Source organism: Gossypium arboreum, chromosome 2, assembly GCF_025698485.1.
Source record: "Gossypium arboreum isolate Shixiya-1 chromosome 2, ASM2569848v2, whole genome shotgun sequence".
Classification (NCBI taxonomy): Eukaryota; Viridiplantae; Streptophyta; class Magnoliopsida; order Malvales; family Malvaceae; genus Gossypium; species Gossypium arboreum.
Genome location: NC_069071.1, coordinates 15,813,329 through 15,839,905, shown reverse-complemented (window position 1 = coordinate 15,839,905; position 26,577 = coordinate 15,813,329). Strand labels below are relative to the sequence as shown.

The window sequence follows — 26,577 nt, the reverse complement described above, 5'->3', positions numbered from 1 at the left end:
TAATTTTAAATTTTAAAATTAAGTAAATATTGACATGTCATCCACATGTATGCAACGTCAAAAAGTTTAAAAAAGTCAAATTTTCTATTCATTTTAAGTGATTTGACAAATAAAAATAAATTTAAAGGCTAAAAGATGAAAAATTAAGTAGGAGCTAAAAAAAAATTTTATATATATAAAATGGAAGGTGAAACCATTTTAATCTAACCTTTAATTTTAGAAATTATTTGTTAAAAGCGAGGGTTTGTTTTAAATTACTAAGTAATTTTATGTAATTATATTTTAATTTATTAATATTATTTTTATTTCATATGATTAATATCGGTGATGTAACTGTTGGAAAAGGAATTAACAGCATGTTTGGTTCAATGTAATGAATTATGCATTCAACTCAAATTCAATAGGCCCACATTAAAGTAAATGTTTGGTATAGTGTAATTGTTTATTATGAGTGTTGATGTTTATCTCTTTATTCCCACTAATCACTAAATAGAGGCTGAATACCATTTTTTGCCCTACCTTTTGAATTACCCATTCAGAGCACAGTAAGAATGCTGAAAGATTTAACTTTTTCATTTTTGTCCTCATTTTTTCATCATCGTTCTTTTTACACTTTCAACTATAGTCTTCACATTCAATCCCTTCTCCATTTCCAAAGCCCTAAACATCATTGTCCCTTACTAACTTCTTCAATCTTTTCCAACGACCAAATCCCTAATCCTTCCAACTCTATTTCAATCTCATCAGTTTTTTGTTTTATAAATTCCCTTACGGGCTTTAATTTTTTGTTACTAAAAATTACAAGTATTTATTCTAAATTTGTTGGCTTTATTTTATTTTTGATCTGAGTTTCGCTTCTTGTATATGGCTTTGTTCTGTAGGATCTCTGTATGATTTTCTTTTTTCGAATTCTATAGTTTTGTTTCTTTTCAAAAATAAGAGAAAAATAGGAAAACTATAAAAATTGTAAGTGTGAAAAGATGATTGATTTCTATTTTGCTTCTAAATCAATTCTTTGCTAGCATTTTCCTCATAGGAATCGAGATTGTTGCTCGATCTCAATCGCTTCATAATTGCGGTATATCAAAACAACATTTTTTTGTTGAAAAGAAAAAATATATAACAACAATATGATAAGAGATTATAGAAAATAAAAACCCTAATTTTGTGCCCAAAATCAAGCAGTCTTCACTTTAGAGGATTTTGAAAATAAATAGTTTTAAAATTAAAAAATATTTGAGTCTTTAAATATGAATACCTAAAGAATTACCCAAATTTTGTTGTTGTCATCTTGCCATTTAAATTCTGTTGTTGATGTCTTGAATTGTATTGGTTGGTTCTGTTAATGTGATTCTATTGGTTTTGGTCATTTTGCCTTTATAGCTTGTTTTCCATTTCTAAAGTCCATTTTTTAGGTTTCTATGTTATCATTCAAGTTTTGAACATTATCCCACCTTTGGTATTTGTCTGTTCCTTTTATCTGGTTATTTTGACCTTGCTATTGATTTTTTTCTCATGGCTAGAATTGTGTTGGTCTAGTGCCGAACATTTGTGTTATGTTGTTTCCTTTGAGGTAATTTGGTTGTTCTTATTGCTTGAATTATATCAATAATAACTAACTTGATTGTAAATTATCTCCTTATTAATGAGAATTTATCTAATTGTTGGGAAATGTGTCCATATTTTAGTAAATATATAATTGTTTTCTATGTCTTTGAATGATGAATAAATAAATAAAGTTAATTTCACATTTCACTGTTATATCTTTTATGTTTCTGTCTTTCATGTTTTGCATACATAGCAAAATTTTGAAAAACAAATATTAGCCCATTAATTGTCTAAGTTCAAACTGATGATAAATGGCCTGTAAGAACGTTTATATTTGCGAGAAAGAAAACATACTTCAGTAGATAATCTAAACGAGTCTGTAATCCCATAAAAGAATCAAAGTGAACATTTGATTCAAATACTTAGAAGAACTATTATGTCATCTTGAATTCCAATTAGGGAGATGACTAGTCTTGACTATTAGAGCAGTTAACTCCATGAGTAGAGACATAGATGTATTCATTGGAAGAATGATACATTGGACTAGACTCAAGATGAATTAATTATGAATCCATTTTTGAATTAATTCACTTATGGCGTTCATGGTGTGATTTACCTAAATCTTAAGTTAGCCACTCACCATGCGTATGTAACTCATATGCTTTAATATAAGTGAAGGCTTATGCTCTAAAGATGATCGAGTCCATAGCCGGTATGTTGGGTACATGACTTGTGTATGGTATGACTTTACTAGCAACAATGGAAGTCATAACTCAATTAAAGAGTTAACGATATTCTCTCATTGACATTGTGCGGATTGATAAATATGGAACGTTGTCACGCGTTGTTTGTTCAAACAATTTATCACAGTTATTTGTTGACAATGATCATTTTATTCATTAAGAAGATACAATGGTGACAATGATATAAAATAGAATTGTATTGAGTGAACGAATTTAACTCAAATGAATCAAAGATATCATATGAGGGTAACACACACATGACAAGGTCATTGGACAAAACAATTGGATGAATTGCTTTCGTAAAGAATATACAATAAGGAGTTTTCAATCATGGTACTTCTTGTGGACTGACTCCATGATTAAGTAAATTGCGAATTATCGAAACAATGCTTCTGGATATAATTGCAATTACTATAGAGTCTAATTGTATATGTTTGATTGGTCCCTCCGCTAGCTTAACAAAAGCTTGACCAGATTGCATTTGAATCAAAAGAAAATTCTACAACTTCGGAAATAATTTAATTGAGTCGATTTATTTAATGTGTAATTAAATTAGGTAATCGTGAGAATTGTTCAGCTAGAGATTTTAATTAAAGAATTTTCTTGAAAATTTAATTTAGAAAATCTCAGTAATTTTTTAAAAAATTAGTTTTGATCAAGTAAAATTAAATTAATCAAATTAATTAATTAATATTGATCAAGTCAAACAATTGACTTGAAAATTAGACTTGAGATTGAAAGTTGGAACTGATAACCAAAAACTGGGACCAAGACTTAAAACTTGTTAAACTGGGCCCAATATATGAAATCAGGCCTATAGTCCAACTGGTGGTTGGACTAGACTAGTCAGACGGTTGATTGCCTATAAACGTGTTATCATTTATAGTTAATTATCACACCAAAAATATATAAAATTAGAATAGAGGTGTTCGCAAGTATACGAGTCAAATTGTAATATAGTATATGTGTACAATAGAATACAGGAAGTATTCTAAGGATCGTACCCAAGGGAGGAAGAAATAAATCTATAAAACCCTTTTACAATAATAAGTCTAAATAATAATAATTAGCTCTTATATTACGACAAATCATAAAATGGATGAATAAGATAAATTAAATAACTAAAGTAAATAAATAGGAAAATAAACATACAACTTAAATCAATAAAAACCAATCAATAAGATTAACTCGTTTCAGGGTTTGTAATTAACTCTGGATTAATGTTTTAAGGTGGAATAGCTACTGATTTGTAACAACCCATTTTTTAGTGGTGTCGAAAACGGTTGAGGTCGCAAATTCAATGAGCGGGTCCGTAAATATTATTATTTAATATTTACGAGTCAAATGTAGTATTATAATAAATTTTAATTGGATAATTTTTGTTATTTGAATGAATAGTTAAGTTCAAGTGTTTGTTCTGAAAGTTAAGTGGTTTCGAAAAATGAAGTATCGGGACCTTGTTTCTATAAACCGAGTTTATAGATTTTTGTATTAAATATTTATAGAGTTATTATTTAGATATGTAAAGGTTCAGTTAGAAAATTGTAATGTTTGGATAATTAATTAATTAAAAAGATTAAATCGTAAAAGATATAAAACTTGATCACTATTGGATTTGAATGATTAAATGGCTTAATTAATATAACTGGAAGGATTAATATGGTAAATATACCATTTTTAATTAGTGGGACGGCAAGTGAGCTTTTAAATTTTGTTTTATTCATGTGTAAGGGTTAAAATAATTAAAAATAAGTAATAAAACTAAATTGAAATAAAAATAAATCGTTATCATCTTCTTTAACACGGGTTCTCCGCCAAATGTAGAAAGAAAAACCTCCATGGAAATACTTTCAAGGTCTGGCCATTGAAAGGTTTTTGCATGTATTTCCGTTTTGAATCTGTTTTTCGTAATTTTTATATTTTTTAGATCGTTACAACTAGGTCTAGTTAACTTGTACCTTCGTTTTTAAAACTGTTAAAGATCTTAAATTTTTTCATTGATGAATTTTTGTGATTTTAAATGTTAAATGATGAATTTGAAGTATTAGTTTTTATATATAAGTATTTTGTTTAGTGATTTTTGATGAATTTAATGATTAGGGATTACATTGTTGAAATAGTAAAATTCAATATAAATTGTGTGAAATGAGGAAAAATATGGGCTATTTTAAGATTAAAGGAAAACTGGTTAACATGAATTTTAGCTAAAAATTGTAAAGTTGCAAGTTTTGGATGTAGGGACTAAAATACATAAAAGGTAAAATGTTGGACTAATTTTATAAATTGATAATGGAAGGGTTTAATTGCATAAAACTACTTGCTAGAATGCTAGAAATGTAGTAATTGGGTTGAATTATTATTTAGATCACGAAACACCGTAATCGGATTTAAATCGAGGAAAAGCTAAAGTTTCGGACTAGTTGTCGACTCTGTTTTAGTAATCGTTTCAGTCGAGGTAAGTTCATATTATATGTAATATGTCATATTAAATTCCTTGATTTTTTTTATTCTAATAATTGTGGTGTTTGTAACTATTGAATGTTGGTTGATGAAAATTAATAATGAAATTAAGTTGTATTAGAGATAGTGTATCGGGCCTTGAGTCCAGCAAGCTTCGTGCCAGTGCATATTATTAGGCTTTGTGCCTAGTAAGCTTCGTGTCAGTGTATTATATCAGGCTTTGTGCCTAACAGGCTTCGTGTCAGTGTTCGTAATAGGCTTTGAGCCTAGCAGGCTTCGTGTCGATGTATTATATTAAGCTTTATGCCTAGCAGGTTTCATGCTGATGTGTTGTATCAGGTCTTGAGCCTAGCAGTCTTTGTGCCGATGTATTGTATCAGGTAAGTTGTACTGAAAATATTATTTCAAGTATCCGAAGTTATTCTATTTGGTTCAATGAGCAACTAAGGGTTAAAATGAAAAGGAATGTATATAAATGAACTATGTTAGTGAGAATACAAAATGGAAAATGTAATGTAAGTATTTGGATTGAAAATGTAACATTTGAATTTTATAAATGAATGACTTATATAGTGAAATTCTTTCCATGATATGAACAGGTAAATAAAGCTTAAATGGGCGTATGAAAAATATAAAGTGAATCATGATTTTGGATAATGAAATGGATTATAATGATATGTGAAATTGAAAGGAAAAGATGGTTTATTGTACATGTAAAAGTGATGAGTTATGAAAAGGAAATGTTGACATGTTATGTACTATGTTTTAGTTGGAATTATAAGTGCATTGCTTCACCAACTAACCATGTAAGGTGTTGTGTATAAGAAAGGAAATTTGGACTATGTCTAAGCTAAATTATGCTTGATTGCTTAATTTAATGTATTTGGTAAGTTTAAGTTTCTTTTATATGAGCTTACTAAGCACTAGTTGCTTATATAGTTGATTTTTTTGTTTTATAGATCATCGGAAAGTTTGAACGGTTGGAATTAACATTGGAGCATGATCACTGTAACACCCCGAACCCGAGATCGTCACCGGAGTCGAACACGAGGTGTTAACAGACTTCAAACCACTTATTGAGAATTTCCCAGACAAGCTGCCAATCTGTGTACTAGTCGCTTCAAAAATCATAACTTGAGTTTTACAACTCGAAAATCAGTTTCGTAATTTTTTCCTGAAACTAGACTCACATGTCCATCTACAGATTTTTTTCTATAATTTTTGGTCAAGCCAATTAGTACAGTTTATTAGTTAAAGTCTCCCATGTTATGGGGGTTGACTACACTGACCTTCGTGCGTTACAACTCGAATAACTCCCTGTGCAGTGCTTCAATACTTATTCCGTTTGTTTCTATAGAAACTAGACTCAAAGAGGAATTTATACATATATGGTATGACTCCTAATTATCTTTGGTTAATTTATAATGAATTTTCAAAGTCGGAACAGGGAATCCAGAAACCGTTCTGGCCCTGTTTCACGAAAACCCAAATATCTTTTAACATACAACTCATATGACCGCTTCGTTTCTTCCATATGAAAATGGATTCATCAAGGTTCATTTACATGATTTATTCACTATTTAATTCCATTCTTACTATTTTTAGTGATTTTTCACATCCACGTCACTGTTGCTGCCAGCATCTATTTCTAGGGTAGACTTTCTCTAACACATAGTTTCTATGATTCAACCACCCCTTTTTCATATATAGTCCAAAATATAATCATGATGACCCATTCTAATGGCTGGTCATTGCCAAACATTTCCGTGCTTCTTAATGAGCATATACATACCAAATGATTATAACATTATGCTCAAAACATTTATACGCCATTTTCGCATGGCTATTCAAAATTTTACATACCAAGTTCAAATAAAACATAATAGCCTATACATGCCGTAATGTACTCCAAGACCAACTACGAAGAAAATACCAAAAGTTGTTACCCGGTGTGATGACTTCGATGACGGTCCCGAATACACAAAAAGTCGAGTCCAAGAAACCTAAAATAGGTGACAAGCAAACACCGAATGAGTATATAACTCAGTAAGTCATAAGCAATGCACTAACAACCATTAATAACATTATCGCAAGAGGAAACAAAATGGAACGAGGCTAATTACTCCATTCAAACCGAACTATACCATTGTTCCTTAGACCTTTCGATTCAATCATACATCTACATGACCTTTCACTCATTCCGCGATAATTCTTATGTACGTGACTTCAATTTACATTGTCACATAGGTTCAAACTTACCAGGCTCAACTCCAAATATAAACATAGCGCCTATTAGCCATGAACTCAAGGTACTTACCCGACCCGCTGTCCGTGGTCAACTCAATAATGTCGCACACTCAGTGTCAATAGTGATTCAAAAGCATATAGTGAGTCCGCACACTCAGTGCTATATAATCAACTCGCACACTTAGTGCTATATGATCAAACTCGCACACTTAGTGCTGTACAAATTTTAAACCCGCACACTTAGTGCCATTCTCATGATCACAAATGTTTATACCCGCACACTTAGTGCCGAAATCAACAACTCAATACTTCTCACCTCTTTTCTTTTCATTCAATACTTTCATCACCACATACATACATGTATATAAATTTATCATTCCTTTCGGCATAATTACATAGACATTATGTCTATTTAAATCAATACAAAATATATGCTTAGTGACCTACCTTGTGTTGGGTAAAACAGTCCAAGTCGGCTACTCGATGACCTTCGTCTTTCCCTTGCTTGATTCTCCTTCTTTAACTCCTTGAGCTTAATCAATAAATCAACTAGTTTAACCATCTTGCTAAACATTCATAATTCAATTACACATGCATATGTATGTTTGTATATTCGCAACCATCCTCACTTATTACCCATTTAGTCAATTATCTAAGCCAAGATAAGGCTTCAATACGGTTGCCTCTAACCGAATACATGCACACCAATCTACTTCATTTGGCCGAATACGCATGTCTATGTTGAGGCCAATTTTACACTTAATACCACACAAAAAAACAGCATACATTTTACTAACTAACGATTACATATTGTAGCTCAATACACATCTCTCATTTACTACATAACCGAAACATCATCACAAGCAAATATACACCTTGAAATAGTATATATGTCATACCAATTCATCATGTGCAAACACATATTCATGTAGGTGCAAGGGCGAATCTCAAGTTGTTTATATCCAAATATAAACACATATCCAAAGCTCAAATCTTACCTACCATGCAACATGCATGAATCATACTTATGGATATACCATGACCGAATACATCACAACACCATAATTTTGGTCATGATTAAGCAAAGAACTTAATGTCTTACTCAAAAATACTAAAAAGAAAGTCTAAGAGCCATCAATCCCCCATCACATATACCATTAACAAGCTTCATATTTAACATGCAATGGCATTAACGAAAAATCCACCTTGGCCAAATACCATCCCTATGATATAACAAAGATTTGAACCATGGGCTAATAAGAACATCAAGCTAGTAACTAAAAACATGCATGAATCTCATGGCACAACCTCAAACATACCTTAATCTTGATGCAAGTATAGCCAAACCCTTCCTAATCCTCTTCCAAACCAAACATGAAGCAAAAATTCCTCTTCTTCCTTAGGATTTTCGGTCAAGAGAGAATGAAAGGATGATCAATTTTTTCTTTTCTTTTCTTCAATACACGGCAATAGGGGGTTCACTCACACACATTTTTTTTTCATTCTTTATTACCCATGCTTATTTGTTTATTTCTTTTCTCCTAATGCACCAACAAAACATGTCTATGACATGTTTTGCCCATCCTCGTTGTCATGGCCGCCACCTCTTATAAAAGAGGGATATTTGACATGCAAGGCCATTGTTTTGCATGCATGCTTTAATTAGTCATTACACATTCCCCATCATACTTCCAAAGTTTTCTACTAGGTCCTTTCTAGTGAAATTCACATTTATAACTCTAAATCAAAACATCAAAAATGTCACACATGAGTTAACACATATTATAGGCAATAAAATAAATATTAAATTATTTTTATGCCTCGGTTTTGTGGTCCCGAAACCACATTCCGACTAGGGTCGTTTTAAGGCTGTCACAATCACACTATCCATCGATCCACTTTGGTAACCTATGAATATATTGAAATGGTTGTAAATGACATGTATAGGGTTGTATGTTAATTTAATATGTTACGAGCCTAGGTTTAACCTACTTGTGTATGTATATGTTTTGAAATTAATTGGTATACGCTTATATTAATAGGTGAATTTGGTCTCTGTTGTGTGTCTTATAAAAAGGTATGGATAAGTGATATAAATAGAGAACGAAGTAACTAAATGGTGTGTGTGGGATATGTGTATTGACATGTATAAGAATTATTGTTAATTTGGCAATTTTTTAATGTTTTGAGTTGTGTTAAATCTTGATATGCATAATGCCTTTTGTCTTTGGCTTGTATATGATTAAACACTTTTGAATATGGTCATGTTGGTTATGCCTAGCTAAATTGGTAAGTTGTAATGGTGTAGGTTGAAAAGAAGTGATCTTTTGTATCCATGTTGTATGGTTCAGATGTGGTATTGTAATCTTATTCATGAATAGTTTTAGTATATGAAATGTGGTGCCTTTGAATGGTATATTGGTTAGAACATATAGGATGCTTGAAATAGGTATGTTTCTAATGTGTTAGGGGTGTTTTGGTCAATTGAATGTGTGTGTAAATGGTGTATCTTCTTGGGCAAGGTTTGGTATTGATTTGGCTTGTTTTAGTGGCTAAATTGGGAGCACATGGCCTGGGACATGGACTGTCACACAGCCATGTGCCACATACGGTCACCTCACACGACCGTGTGCCATTTACATTTTAGGTGCAGGTTACACACAGTCTAGTACACAACCTATGACACGTCCGTGTGGCCCTATTTCAAATGCACACACGGGTAGACACACGGTTGGGACATGACCGTGTGTCCCTACTTCGAAGTTCACACAGTCTGTGTTATGTCACATGGCCTGGCCACATGGCCGTATGACCCTTGTTTTTTTTCCAATTTTTCATGTTTTTCCTAATTTATTTTAATTTATTCAATTTGATCCCTGATTGCTTTTAAGTTGTCTTTAGGGCCCTAAAAGCTCGATTTAAGGCCTAAACATGTATGTTTGCTATGATTGGAATGTATTGTTGGTAATTATATTTAAGTTTAATTATTTGTTTGGATTTAAAGTTAAAGGTTTCGTTTTTTAGGATAGCAGAGAAAACTACTTGGTTGAAGCGTTTACCCTAGACGAATCGAAATGGTACAATTTTAATTAAGTATTTATTAATTTAGATATCACAAACAAGTTCTTGTTTTTGAAAAAAAATTAAAACTTAGTTTTTCCCTTATACTTATTTTTCGCTAAGTTTTCCAAACCCCTTTTTCTAACATTATCTTTAGTGTGGATGGTCATATATGTGTTGCATGCATATATGTTCTTGACATAGGTACTTTTTTTATGTGAAAGTGGTATGGATCCCTTTTTCATCTCATTAAATCACTCCTCATTAGATTCCTTCTTGTTAGCATTATGCTATGCAAAAAATATGTTTTGTTCCATACTTTCTCATTTTTGTCATGACTTTGTAGATAATTTTTTACGACATTCTGAACAGAAAAAGTCCACAATCATCTGTGCCTAATGAGGTGTCTTATGAGGCTTGAGGTCTAATAACAAGATTTTTGGTTTTAAGTCTTCACATATGATTTTACTTGTATTTTATTTCTTGTATCTTAATGTCTTGGTTTCAGGGGTTTTTTAATTGCTTTCCCAAGATTGGTGTTAATATTATATATTCATGTATATATTTTTAAGCATAGTTAATTGCATAGATGATAGATAGTATTTTCATAATGATTATTGTTGGTGTGTATTTGTAACACCCCAAACCTGGCCTAGACATTAAGGTCGGATTATGAAGGTTACAATGTTTGTAAAAACATTGTTGATTAACTTATGTGAAAACTTAGTTTTATTTTCAGAATAATAAAGTTTTTTCATTTATCTAAAACATGAGTATTCAGAATATTACATGTGAACTCTGTAACGCAAACCTTGTTTTATTAATTTTATAAAAACAATCATGAATGCTTAACCAATTGAGTTGTAAAATGTCATAATTAATTTCAAAACCTTGAAGCGGAAAAATACTTTCAAAAAATTCTTATATCTTAAAATCATAAGGTTCAATCAGTTATGTTGTCTTGGGTGTGTTTATAAGTTATAAATAATACGTCCATGAAAATAAATACCAAAACAAAAAATTTAACGTTCTAAAACAAATTAAAAATCGAAAGACCATAAAGTTCGAAGTCAAAATCTAAAACACACTTATACCAAATTGTGCAAACCGAGCTCCAGAATCACCACCAAGTCCTAAGTCTGAAAGTCACTTGAAACATATTAAACAAACGGGTGAGCTAGAGGCCTAGTGTGTGACTTGGCCCACAAACAACACATACTTATAACAAACACAAATGTAAATACCATCACAAAAATTCCACTTATAATGTACACATTACCAAAAACATGTCTCAGATCAGAATATCATATTTTCATAATCATATATCATAATGGAATTCATAATTTCAAAATAAAAATCTCAAACACATTCTCTTATACAAAATCAAGTGTATTTCATAATCAGATACAAATGCATATTTAAATTCAGACACATAATCAGATTTAGATGCAAATACAAATGAAAATTCTGATATAGATTCAGTCACAGATGCTACCCCCATCTGCTACACACCAACTCTGTTCAACCAATCACACCAAATAGGACTATAAAAGCCCATCTATCCAATCACACTGAGTCCTGGTGGTATGCCACTCATAGTAGTGCAGCTGAGCTGCCAGACAGTTATTGCAGTTTAACCGCCAAAATTGCAGTATTACTGCCAAAAAACACTTCCTCCATCAAATCATAACTCACCCCAATGCATATGCAAAATCATGTTAACATATATACATATCACATATCTAACAGCCCGTTTTTAGGTCAAATTGGAATAGTGGTTTTGGGACCACAAATCTAAATTCAAAATATTTATTTTATTATTTTAATAAGGTTTACAGCATGATAGATTGATTATGTGAAATTTTTGTTAAGAAATTTTACCGTTTAAATGCTTAATTTGGTAAAAAGGACTAAATCGCGTAATGCGTAAAAGTTGAATTCTATTGTTTAAAGGTATTAAATAGCTATGGTTTATTAGTATGGAAGTCCTTCTAATTTTATTTGACCATAATTAAGGTTAATGGACATTTATGTCCATGAATTACATGATATATTAAGTTTAATTATAAGGTTATAATGGTAATTTATGTATTAAGTTAATAATAATAAAACAAAAATCAAAATCATATTATTCTATCCATCTTCTTGCCGAAAATTGAGAAAGAAATAAGGATTTTGAAGCTTCCATGGTTTTGGCACTTTAATTTTTTATTAAGGTATTGTTTTAGCTCGGTTTTTAATGATTTCTACGTTTTTGAGCTCGTTACAGCTCAATCTAGCTAGCCTGTACCTTAGATTTTGAAATGTCTAAAGATTTTGAGATATGCCATTGTAGAATACTTAGGAATTTTGAAGTTTCTTGTTAGATTATTGATAGTTGTTATTAGATATACGAGTTTTATAAAGTGATTTTTGACAAAAATGAGAATTAGGGATTAAATTGTGAAAAATAGAAATGTTGTGGTTGAAAATGTGAATAAAGTGAATATATGGGCTGCTATGAGATTAAGTGAAATTTTCCTATGCATGGGTTAGGGATAAATTGCATAAAATTGCCATTTTGTGTAAAAAGAACTAAATTACATAGTAGTCAAAAGTATAGGGGCAAATGTGTTATTTGCCAAGTATATGTGTGAATTGTATTAAATTGTTATTGAAAATATTGAATTTGATAATATATTTAGATCAAGATAAACAATTACCAGAATTAGACGGGGGGAAACAAAAGGTTGACGAGTAGACGACAGTTATACGAGTTAATACGAGGTAAGTTCGTATAATTAGAATAGAACTTTTCTATACTTGTAATTGTTGAATTGAATGTATATAATTGAAATATTTGAAATATAAATGTCTTAATGATATATTGTATTCATTACCAAGTTCCATTTGAACTATATGAATTCATTGGATACGAGTGACGTGTTACTGAGATTACAGTATTGGTTGAGCTCCTGCATTTGTTGCGACTCACCACAGCTCGTAAGAGCTTACTGTTTCAACTCATTGGAGGTTACCAGTTCAGCTCAATAGAGCGTACTATTCATCAACTTAAAAAGAGCTCAATGACCATGTCTCGAAAGAGCATGTATAATGATGAATTGACGGATTACTGACATTGTTCACTCGACTATCCTTTAAAGTTCTAATAGGTTCAACGGGCCTAAATACTATTTATACGGATAAGTTACGGGTTATAAGTGATATTCTTGTTATATGTATGATATGTGAATTTTGGAATAGTAAAGAGTATTGTATTAATGGATGGTTTATGTTTATGTTAAATGACTAACATGTGATGGTTATGTGTGAATAGGTGATGGTTAAATTGAATTGTTGGCATTTTTATTTATTGTTTGATTTTGTATAAATGGTAAGTTTAATCTAAATTATACGGGCTTACTAAGCTATAAAGCTTACTCTGTTTCTTTTTCTATGTTTTATAGAGGCTCGTTGCTCGCTCGTTTTAGACAAGTCGGAGTTGCACATCACACTATCAAATTTCTGATTTAGTACTTTTGAACTTGTGGATTTGTAAATATGGCATGTATAGGCTAGTTTAAATGGTATAGTTATGGTTATTTGGAAGTTATGCTTTTGGCATGTTATGTGTATAAGTTAAGCCATGTGAATTGTCTTATTTTGATACCATGTTTTGTTGTATATAGATGTTATATTATGATATGTTTTGATATGTGGTTGTTAAATGGATGGATTATGCATGAAGATAGATAGGTATTTGGGTATGAAATAGATATGTTTGATATGGCAAATATTATGTATTGAAAGGGTTATTTTTGTTGCCAACTGGGTTGCTTAAATGTGGTCAATTATACTTGTAATTGTTGTGTTTATAGGGTGGCAATATGGCTTTTCAAATGGCCTATATTTGTCCACTCGGGCAGAGACACGGGAGTGCGTCTCAGTCGTGTGCGACACACGGTTAACTTACATAGCCATGCATCCCCTAGGGTACCCTACAAATTAAGTCAGTATACCCTACAGGTTTGACACGGCTTAGACACACGGGCGTGTCTATTGGCCGTGTGTGTCACACGGATTCACACACGAGCGTGTGATTGACCATGTGACATAAGTCAGTATACCCCCTAAATGACACATGGCTAGCACACGGGTGTGTGATCGACCGTGTGACCCAAGTCAGTTTCGACCATGGCCAAGGCACACGGGCGTGTCTCTGGCCGTGTGATGCAAGTCAGTATGTATGCCCTATTTTCACACGGTCTAAGACACGGGCGTGTCTACTAGCCGTGTGAAGCACCCGGCCTGTTCACACGGGCGTGTAACAATTGAAATGTTGAAAATTTTCTAAGTTTCTGAAGTTTTTAATATGTTACGATTTAGTCCCGAATGTATGATTAAAGCTTTGTATACTTGATTTAGGTACTTATTGAATGTGAATGAATAATTTTTATTGAAATGAGATGAAATTGGATATATGATTGTTCTGATTTGAGTTATAAGTCTAGTAATGCCTTTTAACCTATTCCAGCAACGGTTACGGGTTAAGAGTTTTACAAATGGCATGCATACATAAGCATATATTATACGAAGCGTAACACAACACATAACTTATACAGATCATAGCATATCATATTGCTTATACTAATAGATATTTTTACATACAAGTGTCTTGCACGTTTTTACATGTATTTATACTTTCAATGTTATCGAAACACAGATCATACATAAGTTTTTCACCTACTTTAACCATAGCACATACTAACACATCTTAAAAGATGTCATATTTTGAATACTATTTAAGCAAAATGGATCCCACAGAAGGTTTAATTATGCATTTCAAGATTAAATGAGCCTAAGTGAAAAATTTCTAAAAAATGAGCCCACACAATTTGACACATGGCATCATACACACTCGTGTGGCCTACACAGCCCAAATTGCTCAGACCGGTCTGGAACACAGTCATGTGCTGTAGAATAGTTTTGAAAACAATCTCTGTTTTCGAGTTTTTCCAAGTTTCAAACATCATTTCGGGTTAGAATCACACACCTAACGACGATTCTGATACCTCACACAAATATTGCACTCCAACTCCTACATAACATTAAAACGAATCGATAAATGATCGATAAGACACCAAAATCTTGAACTTCATTGCTAAAAAAATTTAACACAACAACCCTAAAACTGATCTTCTATCCCCTTACCACGAAATTAACAGTCCCAAAGTCATTCTTAATTTGTCAGGAAAACAAGGAACGACGAATGTTTATCTCCTAATAGCACAAAATTAGCACAACCAACATTAATCTCAAGATATTTTTAGCAAAAACTATGCCTAATTAACCCAACTTCAAATAATTCCCACACTTATTGAATCCACAATAGAGAATAAAGGAACACAGAATAAAAGGCAGAATCGCAATGGGAAACAAGAAAATAGAGCTTTAAGTGAAACATGATAGGAATTGGGAAAATACATGGAAAAGAGGAGAAAAGAATTATCCAAAAGAAAATAAAAAAAATATAGGAAGAAACAAAAGAAAGTAAAGAGAAAGTGAACAAAAGTGGGAAATGGAAGAAAGGAACGTGACAGTGGAAACTGGGAGAGAAATTTTTGGGATAATTTCAAAACTACCCACATCCCACTAAATCCTACTACTAACCACCTAATAGATTCCCTTAGATTTCAAAATAAAAATAATTTTCACCTTGCACGCACAGGGATTTGAACACGAGACCAAAGGGTAAGTTGAAGCCTTACCATTAAACTAGTAGTCCCATTCTTAACGTTAGTTGAAGGAAAATATTATTTATGCTGGAAGCTTAAGGATAGGGATTAAGACAAAAATAAAAAAAAATTCAAAGGAAAGATTCGAACCCTGAACCTCACTCCTATAAACACAACACCGTTCCACTAAACTAGATTAACTCACTTAATATAATTTCACAATCTTAACTCAAAAATCAAAATATGACCCTTCTAGGTTTCACTAACCCAATTTTCGGGATGTGACAACTCTCCCCTCCTTAAAAGAATTTTGTCCTCGAAATTCCTGCTATCTTATCATTCACTTAACTAGAAAACCTGAAATTTCACATTCCAAACTTATCACCATGCTATCGCTACGCAACTCTGGTTTCAATACAATCCAAACAACATTCCACTCCCTTTCCAAACATATTTCTAATGAACTTTTCAATTCACTAACTTGACTTATCTCAAGAAACCTTTTATAGAAAAGAATCACCAACTACTCCACAAACCCAAAAATCTCAGAAACTCCAATGACAATCAAACATTTAAGTACAACCAAACACTTAGTCAATGCAGGGTACAATAGGCATAGATCGCAAATGTACTGGTATTGCTGCCAAATACGTCTCAATCCTCTTGATGCCTAGTTGCACAAAATAGTCTTTGATTTCGTCTCTAAGCCGAAACTTACATTCGACGAAGGGAATGTCGTGAACGGACCCTAGCACAATACTCTTTGGATCCACAGCTAAAACAAACTCCCATTTTCCTCCAACACTCTCCCAAACGATGCTTATCATAGAAAACACCAATCAAAACCTAACATAAACTCACATCTACCTCAACCAATGAGGGTTAACTATTTTGGATCGTTTCCTAGATTGTAGATTCAAGTCAAAATGACCAAAACTCCTCTTATTCCTCACTTATTCATTTCCTTTTCCTCGCTCTCTAAGCTATTAATCTCTTCCACTATCTTAGTTTCATTCAATCGAAGTCGCTTAGTCACAGACCCTCGACTCATTGTTATAGATTGGGCGTCAACAAACCTTTGTAAATATCTAAACATTTCTTGAGACACAACATCATCTTCAACTTCCCAATTACCATCCTCAAAAATGGTGTCTCCACACACTAATTAATTTTCAAATTAAGCATACTGCCCAGAGAAAAGGACTCGGCGTGAGTCACTTGAAAACGTCCACCACATCCTCACGCCCCATGTCCACAGGTACCGCATAAATTCATTTTACTTATCTTCAGTTCAGAAGTCTAAAGTTTAGCTTCGGTAATTAAAAATCCTAAGTCTAAGGTTTAATAAAAGTGCGTAGTTATATTTAAGCAAAGAATATCTTATTTGTTAATCTCTAAAGTCCATCAAACTAGCTAAAGTGCAATTAACTAGAGTATAAGTAACTGACTTAGATCAGTGTCTGAAACTTGAATTCACATTTTCAAAATATTAAATTTTTGTGCAAGTTCACCCGCATCAAATTTTCAAAAAATTTCTTAAAAATAAAAAATTTCAAAATACATTATGCATAAAATTTTAAAACCAGAAACCAAAGCCCGAATTTTGCAACCTGACTCTGATACCACTAAATGCAACACCCCAGACCCAGCCTAAACATTAAGGTCAGATTATGAAGGTTACAACGTTCATAAAAACATTGTCGATTAACTTACGTGAAAACATAGTTTTATTTTCAAAGTAATAAAGTTATTTAATTTATCTAAAACACAAGTATTTAGAAGATTGCGTGTGAACACTTTAATGCAAACCTTGTTTTATTAATTTTATAAAACAATCCCGAATGTTTAACCGATTGAGTTGTAAAACGTCATAATTAATTTCAAAACCTTGTAGTAGAAAATTACTTAAAAAAATTCTTATCTCTTAAAATTTTAAGGTTCCATCAATTATGTCATCTTGGATGTGTTTACAAGTTATAAATAATACGTATGCAAAAACAAATACCAAAACCAAAATTTAACATTCCAAAACAAATTAAAATCTGAAAGATTGTAAAGTTCGAAATCAAAATCCAAAACACACTTATACCAAATTGTGTGAACCGAGCTCCGGAATTGCCTCCAAGTCCTAAGTCTGAAAGTCTCCTAAAACATATTAAACAAACGAGTGAGCAAGATACCCAGTGTGTGACTCAGCCCACAAACAATACATACTTATAACAAAAACAAATGTAAATACCATAAAAAAAATTTTACTTATAATGTACACATTACTAGAAACATATGTCAGATCGAAATATCATATTTTCATAATCATATATTAGAATGAAATTCACAATTTCAAAATAAAAAATCTCAAATGCATTCTCTTATACAGAATCAGGTGTATTTCATAATTAGATACATATGCATATTTAGATTCAGACACATAATCAAATTCTTCTATAGATGCAATCATAGATCCTACCCCTATCTGCTACACACCAACTCTGTCCAACTAATCACACCAAATAAGACTACAAGAGCTCATCCATCCAATCACACTGGGTTATGGTAGTATGCCACTCATAGTTGTGCAGTTGAGCTGCCAGACAGATATTATGGTTTAACCACAAAAATTGCAGTATTACTTCTAGAAAACACTTCCTCCATCAAATCAGAACCCACCCCAATGCATATGCAAAATCACATTAACAAACATACATATGACATAGGTTGTATGGCATGCATACATAAGAAGATATTATATGGAGGGTAACATAACACATAACTTATATAGATCATAGCATATCATATTGTTTATACAAACAGTTATTTTTACGTACAGGTTTCATGCACTTTTTTACACATAATTGTACTTTCAAAGTTATTGAAACATAGATTGTACATAAGTTTTTAACCTACCTTAACCATAGCACATACTAACACATCTTGACAGATGTCATGTTTCGAGTATTATTTATGCCAAACGGACCCCACGGAAGGTCTGATTATGCATTTCTAGAGCAAATAAGCCTAAGTGGAAAGTTTTTGAAAAATGGGCCCATACAGTACAACTGGCCAGCCCGTGTGGCCCACATGGCCTCACATACACTCGTATAGCCCACACGGCCCAAATAGCCCAGGCTGTGTATGGTCCACATGGTTTGACAGAAGGCCATGTGACGCAGAATGATTTTGAAAATAGTATCTGTTTTTTAGTTTTTCCAAGTTTCAAACGTCGTTTCGGGTTAGAATCACACACCTGACAATGATTATGATACCCTACACAAATATCTCCCTCCAAATCGTACATACAACATTAAAATGAATCGATAAACAATTAACAAAACACTGAAATCTTTGACTTCATTGCTAACAAAATTTAGCACAACAACCCCAAAACAGATCTTCTATCCCCTTATTGTAACACCCTATACCCGGCCTAGATGTTACGATCGGTTATAAAGGTTACATCATATGTGAAAAATACTGATATCTAATTTTGATGAAAACCAACTTTTAGCGAAGAGAAAATCGATTTGAATAAGTTTTTGAAAAACGTACCAATTTTCAAAAATACATCTTAAATAGTTTTACTAAATCAAAACCAATTTACTCAAAACATTTGCAAGATAAAACACTTTAGCGATTTTCGACAAAATTTTGGTAGCGGACACATTATAACAATTTGGTCTTTATTACCTTTAGTTTATAGTTAGTCGTCTTGTTTTAAACACTGGGTAAAAACCAAAACTTTAGCAAATAATTACCAAAATAAATTCAAATGTCCCCAACAAAATTAAAATGTCCAAAGTTCTTAAAAAGTCTATAAATAAAGAAAAGTTCATAACATACAAAACCCAAAAAGTGTGAAAGCCGAGCTCCGATGTCGCTGTCCAATCCTAAGTCAAAGGATCACCTGAAACAAATCAAATAATATGTGAACTTTAAGCCTAGTGTGTGATTTGGCCCACACTTTCGGTACAAATATATATATACACATCAGAACATGTCATAACATTTCAAAATTCAAATTAAAGCATATCTTTTAATATTTCATATCATATCAGATTCCATACAGACCATATCTTAACATATTATAATGTATCATAACAATCATATCATATCGAATCATAACACAACATGCCATATCATGTCCTACCCCATCTGCTGCACACCATCTCTGACTAGCCAATCACACCATGTAAGACTACAAGAGTCCATCCATTCAATCACACCAATATGTGGTGATGTGCCACTTATATATATATAGTTGAGCTGCCAGACAAAAATTTGCGATCTAGCCGCCATAATTGCTGTAAAAACTATCATATAACACTTCCTTTATCATATCATAATCCACCTTAAAACACAAGCATATCATAATCATATATCATACATACATATATCATAAATTGTAATGCATGCATACACATATATTTTCATGCAGATCAAAACATAGCGTATAGTCTAATTGTAACATATCCTACTTAACACACCTTCTAGGCTTTACCCATGTATTTTTACGAATTAAAACTTATGCTTTTCCAGCCCCATATGATACCTACGTACCTATGTTTCGAGCCCCTCAAATGGCCCTTAATCAGGAGCAAAAATTGGCCAAAAAGGCCCATACAGCTATGTGGCCCACTTGACCCAAAAAGTGTGCTCTTGTGGTCCACACGGCCTACCCACACGATCTGCAAAATCTTACATGGTCGTTTGCCCCACACGGCTTACCAACATGGCTTGCAAAAAAAAAAAAACACGGTGTGTGCTCCACATGTCCTACCATATGGTTGTGTAGCAACACACAGCCAATCACACGGCCTATACACACGGCCATGTGACGCTAGGCAGTTTCAAAAAACAGCCATGTTTCACAATTTTATCGAGTTTCAATTGAGTTTTTTAGGTGGCTTTCACACACCTGTTGAAGTAATCAATTAACCATTCTAACGAGAACTCACGAATCCTACAATTTGACCAATGTAACATAGGAATTAACCACCAAAAGATCCCTCCAAATCGAAATAAAAAATGAATACTTACCACTCAGAAAACAGAGTCAAAATGAGACCTACTCTGCTGGAGGAAATTGATTTTTGATTCCTCTGCCTAACTGAAACACGAGAGTGTTTGTCACAACCAAGAACAAAAATAAACACTAGCAAAACCCCCCACCTTGAATCGAAAAACTATTTAAAATCCAAATACCAGAAAATTAATATGACATTACTTACACTTTGATTGTATTATGTCCCAACAATCGACTCCACACAAAGATTTCCACTAAAGCACAAGATAACATCAAACAAGAAGCAAGGCGCAAGAAAGAAAAATGAAAAAGAAAGAAGAGAAAAAAGAGAAGGAAGAACACAAAACAACCAAAAAAAAGAGGAATAAAATGTGACAAAAAGAAAAATAGTTGGACGATTCAAAGGGTGAGGGAAAATAGGGATTATAGGATAAATTTTAAAAATAAGAAGACATACAAAAATAGTTTTATTTCAACTAGATCTTAACCTATAAGGTAAATTACCAGAGTTTAAATTAAACTCATCTACCAACCAAAGCATAGGACAAAAATATCACAATCTCGAGCAGCACAAGATTCAAACACAAGACCAAAGGGTAAGCTGAAGCCTTACTATTGAACCAACAGGCTCATTCTTGTCATAATTCAACAAAGAAAAACAATTTAATCCCTAAGGCTCAGGCTTAACATAAAGCCAAAATTTAATAGAAAAATCCAAAACAAGGGAATCGAACTCAAGACCTAAAACAAACATCTAAGGCACTTAACTACCATATCAAATCAAATTATTTAACAAACATACACACTTAAAAATCCAAGAATTTGGGGCATTACACTTACCATAAAATTAACAGCCCCAAAGTTATTCTTAATTTTCTAGGAAAACGAGGAGCATAGCACGTTTATCTCATAATTGCACAAAATTCATAGAACCAACATTAATCTCAAGAAATTTTTAGCAAAAACTATGACTAATTAACCCAACTTCAAATAATTTCGACACTTACTGAATCCATCACGAATCCACAACAGAGAACAAAAGAACATAGAATAAATGGAAGAATCACAATGGGAGAAAACAAGAATATAGAGCTTTAAGTGGAACAGGATTGGAATTGGGAAAATACATGCAAAAGAAGAGCAAAGAATTATCCAAAAGAAAAGAAAAACAAAACGTGGGAAGAAACAAAAGAAAGTAAAGAGAGAGTAAACAAAAGCGGGGAGTGGAAGAGAGGAACGTGGGAAGTGGAAAGTGGGAAAGAATTTTTTGGGATAATTTCAAAATTACCCACATCCCACTACTAACCATCTATCAGATTTCCTCAGAGTTCAAAAAAAAAAATCACTTTGCATACACAAGGATTTGAATAAAAGACCAAAGGATAAGCTAAAGCCTTACCATTGAACCAAAAAAATTATTCTTGATATCAGTTGAATGAAAATATTATTTATGCTAGAAGCTTAAGTGTAGGGGTTAAGACAAAAATAACAAAAATTTAAAGGAAAGATTTGAACCCAAATCCACGTACCCACAAACACAACACCTTTCCACTAAACCAAATTAACTCACTTAATATAATTTCACAATCTTAACTAAAAAATTAAAATGTGACCTCTCTAAATTTCACTAATCCAATTTCTTCTAATATTTTTGAGATGTGATAATATTAGAGTTTAAGCACAGATTACGAAGTATGGAGCTGGCCCGAGTTGCATCTTTGGTGATTAGATTTTTATCTCTTCATCCCCAACAACTAGTTTTGACTTGTCACCCTTTGGGTTATGTTAACTTGAATGTAGATGCTTCATTTGATTGGCTGTAGGGTATAGGTGATATCGGTACGATTGCAAGGAACGCACGAGATGCAATTTTTGTTTTTGTTGTAGCTAAATACATAGGGATTGTGTTGCCTCTCTACGGTGAGGTTCTTGTTGCGAAGAAAGAAGATAAGGGAAAGCCTCACGGTGAGAATGGGGTTATTTAGTATTGTATTAGTGGATATTTGTACAGCCAAGTTCAATTCTATAATAATTAGCTCATGAGCTTAGGAGATGTGAGTGTGATGTTGGCTCTTTGAGAGCTTAGCTAGAGTGCTTTACCTACTGCTATATGTAATTTGCCATATGTAATTTGAATATTCATTAATTTGCCATATGGTTGCTGGTAAAATGGTGCTTGACATGTGTCAAATGTTACCCAGATTATGATTGTAATCTGAAATTGTTCCATGTTTCAACATATTTAAGTGGTATAATTGATCTTCAATTTATAAAACATAAAAGTGATGTGCAAATATAAAAATAATAGTATACAATAAGGTGTATTGGTTTTATATTTTTTTTGCATCTTTTTTAAAAATTTTAACGGTATATTAGTCATTTGAATTTTTTTATGATTTACCTTTTATAAAATAATTAAAGCTTTTGGTTTTTAATATTTTTCTAAAAATAAAAACATATAATTTAATTTATTAAAGGGCATATTCGTTATTTGAGTATTTTCTTTTTGCTATTACATATTTATTTCTCTTAACAAAACACATGAATATTATTACAATACTCATCAATTTCATTCCAACTAATCAAACACTGTTATGTCTATTCAATTCCATTATGGCTCTATTCCATTCCCACAAAATAGTTATTCTATTATAGCCTTATTTTATTTTGTGAACCAAACGTGTCGTAAGAGTATAATTAAGTTTTCCAAGTAACATGCAAAGACAAGAAAAAAATGTAAGGCTCTGAAAATGTTGATATGACACGTAACATAATTTTAGGTTTAAATATTGAGAAAATTATGAAAAAAATTATTGAATGGAACTAATAAGAAATTTTATGAAAGGAATTTGACTTTGGAGTTGGAATTATGTGAAAAGAGTTGTAAAGGTGAAAATATAATAAAAAAACCAAATCATAAATTTTGAAAAGTGTGAGGATTAGTGTGCAAAATTGTGCAAAATTGTTCAAAAATGGAAAATGTGAATTATTATGGATTAATTGTCATCAAATAGGTTAGAACATTATTTGGTGATATGAAAATCACTTTTGAGACTAGATTAAAAATTTAAAAAGTACAGTGATTAAATTATAAATTTTTTATTTTCACTAGAAAAGAGAAAAGTTGTAATTCTCACTACCCAAGGTATTTTATTAAAGATTTATTATGAGTTATGAATTTGAATTGTTCTAAGTATCAAATTTTAAGAAAAACAGTGAAAAACGCAAATAATAATAATAATAATAATAATTTTATCATAAAAGAATAATCTAATCAATTTTCGAGACATGATGGAAATAATATTTAAATACAACATTTTATATTCAGAATTATTTTGGATCATTGAAATCTCAAATTAAATAACTGGTCCACAATTTGACGAAGTTAGACTTGAAAAGGTTGGGCTTAGTCCTAGGGCCCATTTCTTAGCTTTTTAAAAGTGAAAAAACCCCATCAGCTTCATTTCTCTTCTCCCCAGCCACAAGCAAAAGGCATTTTTCTTGCTTATTTCTTCAGTTTCTCTCAAAATTTCAACTATCCACCTTAAAATTTTGGTAAAATCTCAACGAAGGCCACCTATTGAACTTATTTCCTCCATCAATCTCTTAAATTTCAGTTAGGGTTTCATGGGTTATAGTGAGGGAAAGCTATGACCAGTGAGACGAAGCTTTCAATAAGGTAAAAGAATAGCTTCCTACATCTCTATTAGATTGATATTTATTGAGAAATATTATGAGCTTGAAAAGAATTTATATTCATTTTTGAATGAATTTTATTGTATGAAAATTAGGAAATGATGATTTAAGGATTTCCAAGTTTGATTGGTGTTCATGTAAGCATGATTAAGTGTTGTAGAGCATCCATTAAGGTAGGTTAGTAAGCTCAGGTAACTATGAATAAATTATTTAATTAAGATTTTAATTATGTTAATAATCATGTGGAAGTCCATGGCACAATATGTAACACCTCAAAAATTTCAGCATCGGATTTTGTGTGAATCGAGATAAATTCGGTAAAAGATATAAATTTATAATAAATTAATTTTGAAAATTTTTGGATGAATTGTTAAAATATAATTTTGTTAGTATTTCTTATGTGTCATGGACTTATTTGGAATTCTAGTATAATTTTGAGATTAAAATAAATTCCGATTTTATTTTAGAGATTAAATTGAAATTTCAATATTCAGAGGACTAAACTTGCAATTAACTTTTCTTTCATTTGTTTTAGAATGTTGTGGCGCGTGTGTTGTATTATTATTATTATTGGTGTTGTTGTTATATTTAAATAGATTTTGGATTTTCTTAATATAATGTGGTATTATATTTCTAGAATAATTAAAAGTAGAACTATTAAAAGCCCTTAAATTTATCAAATTTCCTTTTATTGTTTTTCATATATGCTTTTCTATAAATGATTTTATGAAATTAGGATACCTTGAAAATAGTATCATTTCTAATAATTTAATGTTATTTCACCTTTTTATCTTGAAAAAAATTAAATTCAACAGAAATTTAAAATAAAAATACTAAAATAACATTAAATTATTGAAAATAGATATCTTATGCATTCCCTTGCTGCAAGCCACTATTCTCCCAAATTTCCGCCTTCAATTGCCTTCAATATTCTTTTCTTCTCTTTCTGGCTTCCAATTGCCTTACTTGAGCCGTCTGAGTTACCACCGTTTGCAATCCAATTAGTGCTGCCAATTTTTGCTGCGTTGCCGCTCCAAAACCTTGCTACCTGCCGCCGACCTTACCCAATACAACTGCTGCCATCAATTGTTATGATGTCGCCCAAGCTGTTGTTATCATGACCACTCTCTTGTTTGCTCCGTTTGCCATAACAAAAAAATGAAAAAGCAATAAGGTGGTATACTTTTTTCGGATTGCTACATCATTGTCAATCGATTTGTTGCATCCGTATCAAAATAATTGCCGCAGTCTTGTTTCCAATCTTAGCCGCTGTTTTGATCTCCAAATTCCCACTAATTTTCGACCAAAATTACCATTAAATTGCTGTTGCTTGGTACTGTCATTAGCTTCTATTACTTTAATTGATTTAATTTATTTCTGCCCACTATTTGCTTTAACGTCAAGTTTCATTGTTTTGGTTTTAGTATTTTTAAGTAATAATTTTGCATTATTGGTAATGGTTTTTAAAGGACGTTTTACTTCTCTTGTTGTGATATATATGTTCTTCTTTTATTTTAATTCTCATAATTTGAATATTATTGATTAATGCTTTGAATGATATTGATTCATATTGTTCTAAATTTTGAATAACTAAGGTTAATTTATTTAGATTAAGGTCATGATATTTGTTTATTTAGATTTAAATAAATTTTAGGATGGCATATTATATTAGATTAATTATTATATGTATTAAGATTAAGTTGAATTTGGTTTAGGTTAAGTAGAAGTTGAGTTGTATCGGTACACTAGCTCCTTTGTATCTGTAGAAGTTTCTCAATCTTTGTAAAAATGATTTTAATAGGATATTTTCCAAAGTGTTTTGAACATTTAAACTCATGAAATATATTTGAAGACATGTTGAACCATTTTTTTATGAGTTTGAGAGTACTTGAAAATAATTTTGTAGGATTTTATCATTAATCACAAAATTATAATTCAACTTGGTTATATCAAAACATTTAAAAAACAGGCTAACACAAAAGTTAAATTAACTTCTTTAAATTATTTTTAATTGAATGTAATTAAATAATAGAGTTCAAAGTGAGGAATGAAATTAATTAGTCATCATTATCTTGAATAAGATAATTAA

The 26,577-nt window shown here is 31.7% G+C and overlaps 1 long non-coding RNA gene across 1 annotated transcript; it reads left to right on the top strand.

Moving 5' to 3' along the window:
- The first annotated feature begins 24,255 nt into the window (after window positions 1-24,255).
- LOC128283379 (uncharacterized) lies at window positions 24,256-26,360 on the top strand. Its single transcript, XR_008273725.1, has 2 exons — window positions 24,256-24,471; window positions 24,584-26,360. It is a non-coding gene; the product is annotated as an uncharacterized LOC128283379 (long non-coding RNA).
- Window positions 26,361-26,577: the final 217 nt, after the last annotated feature.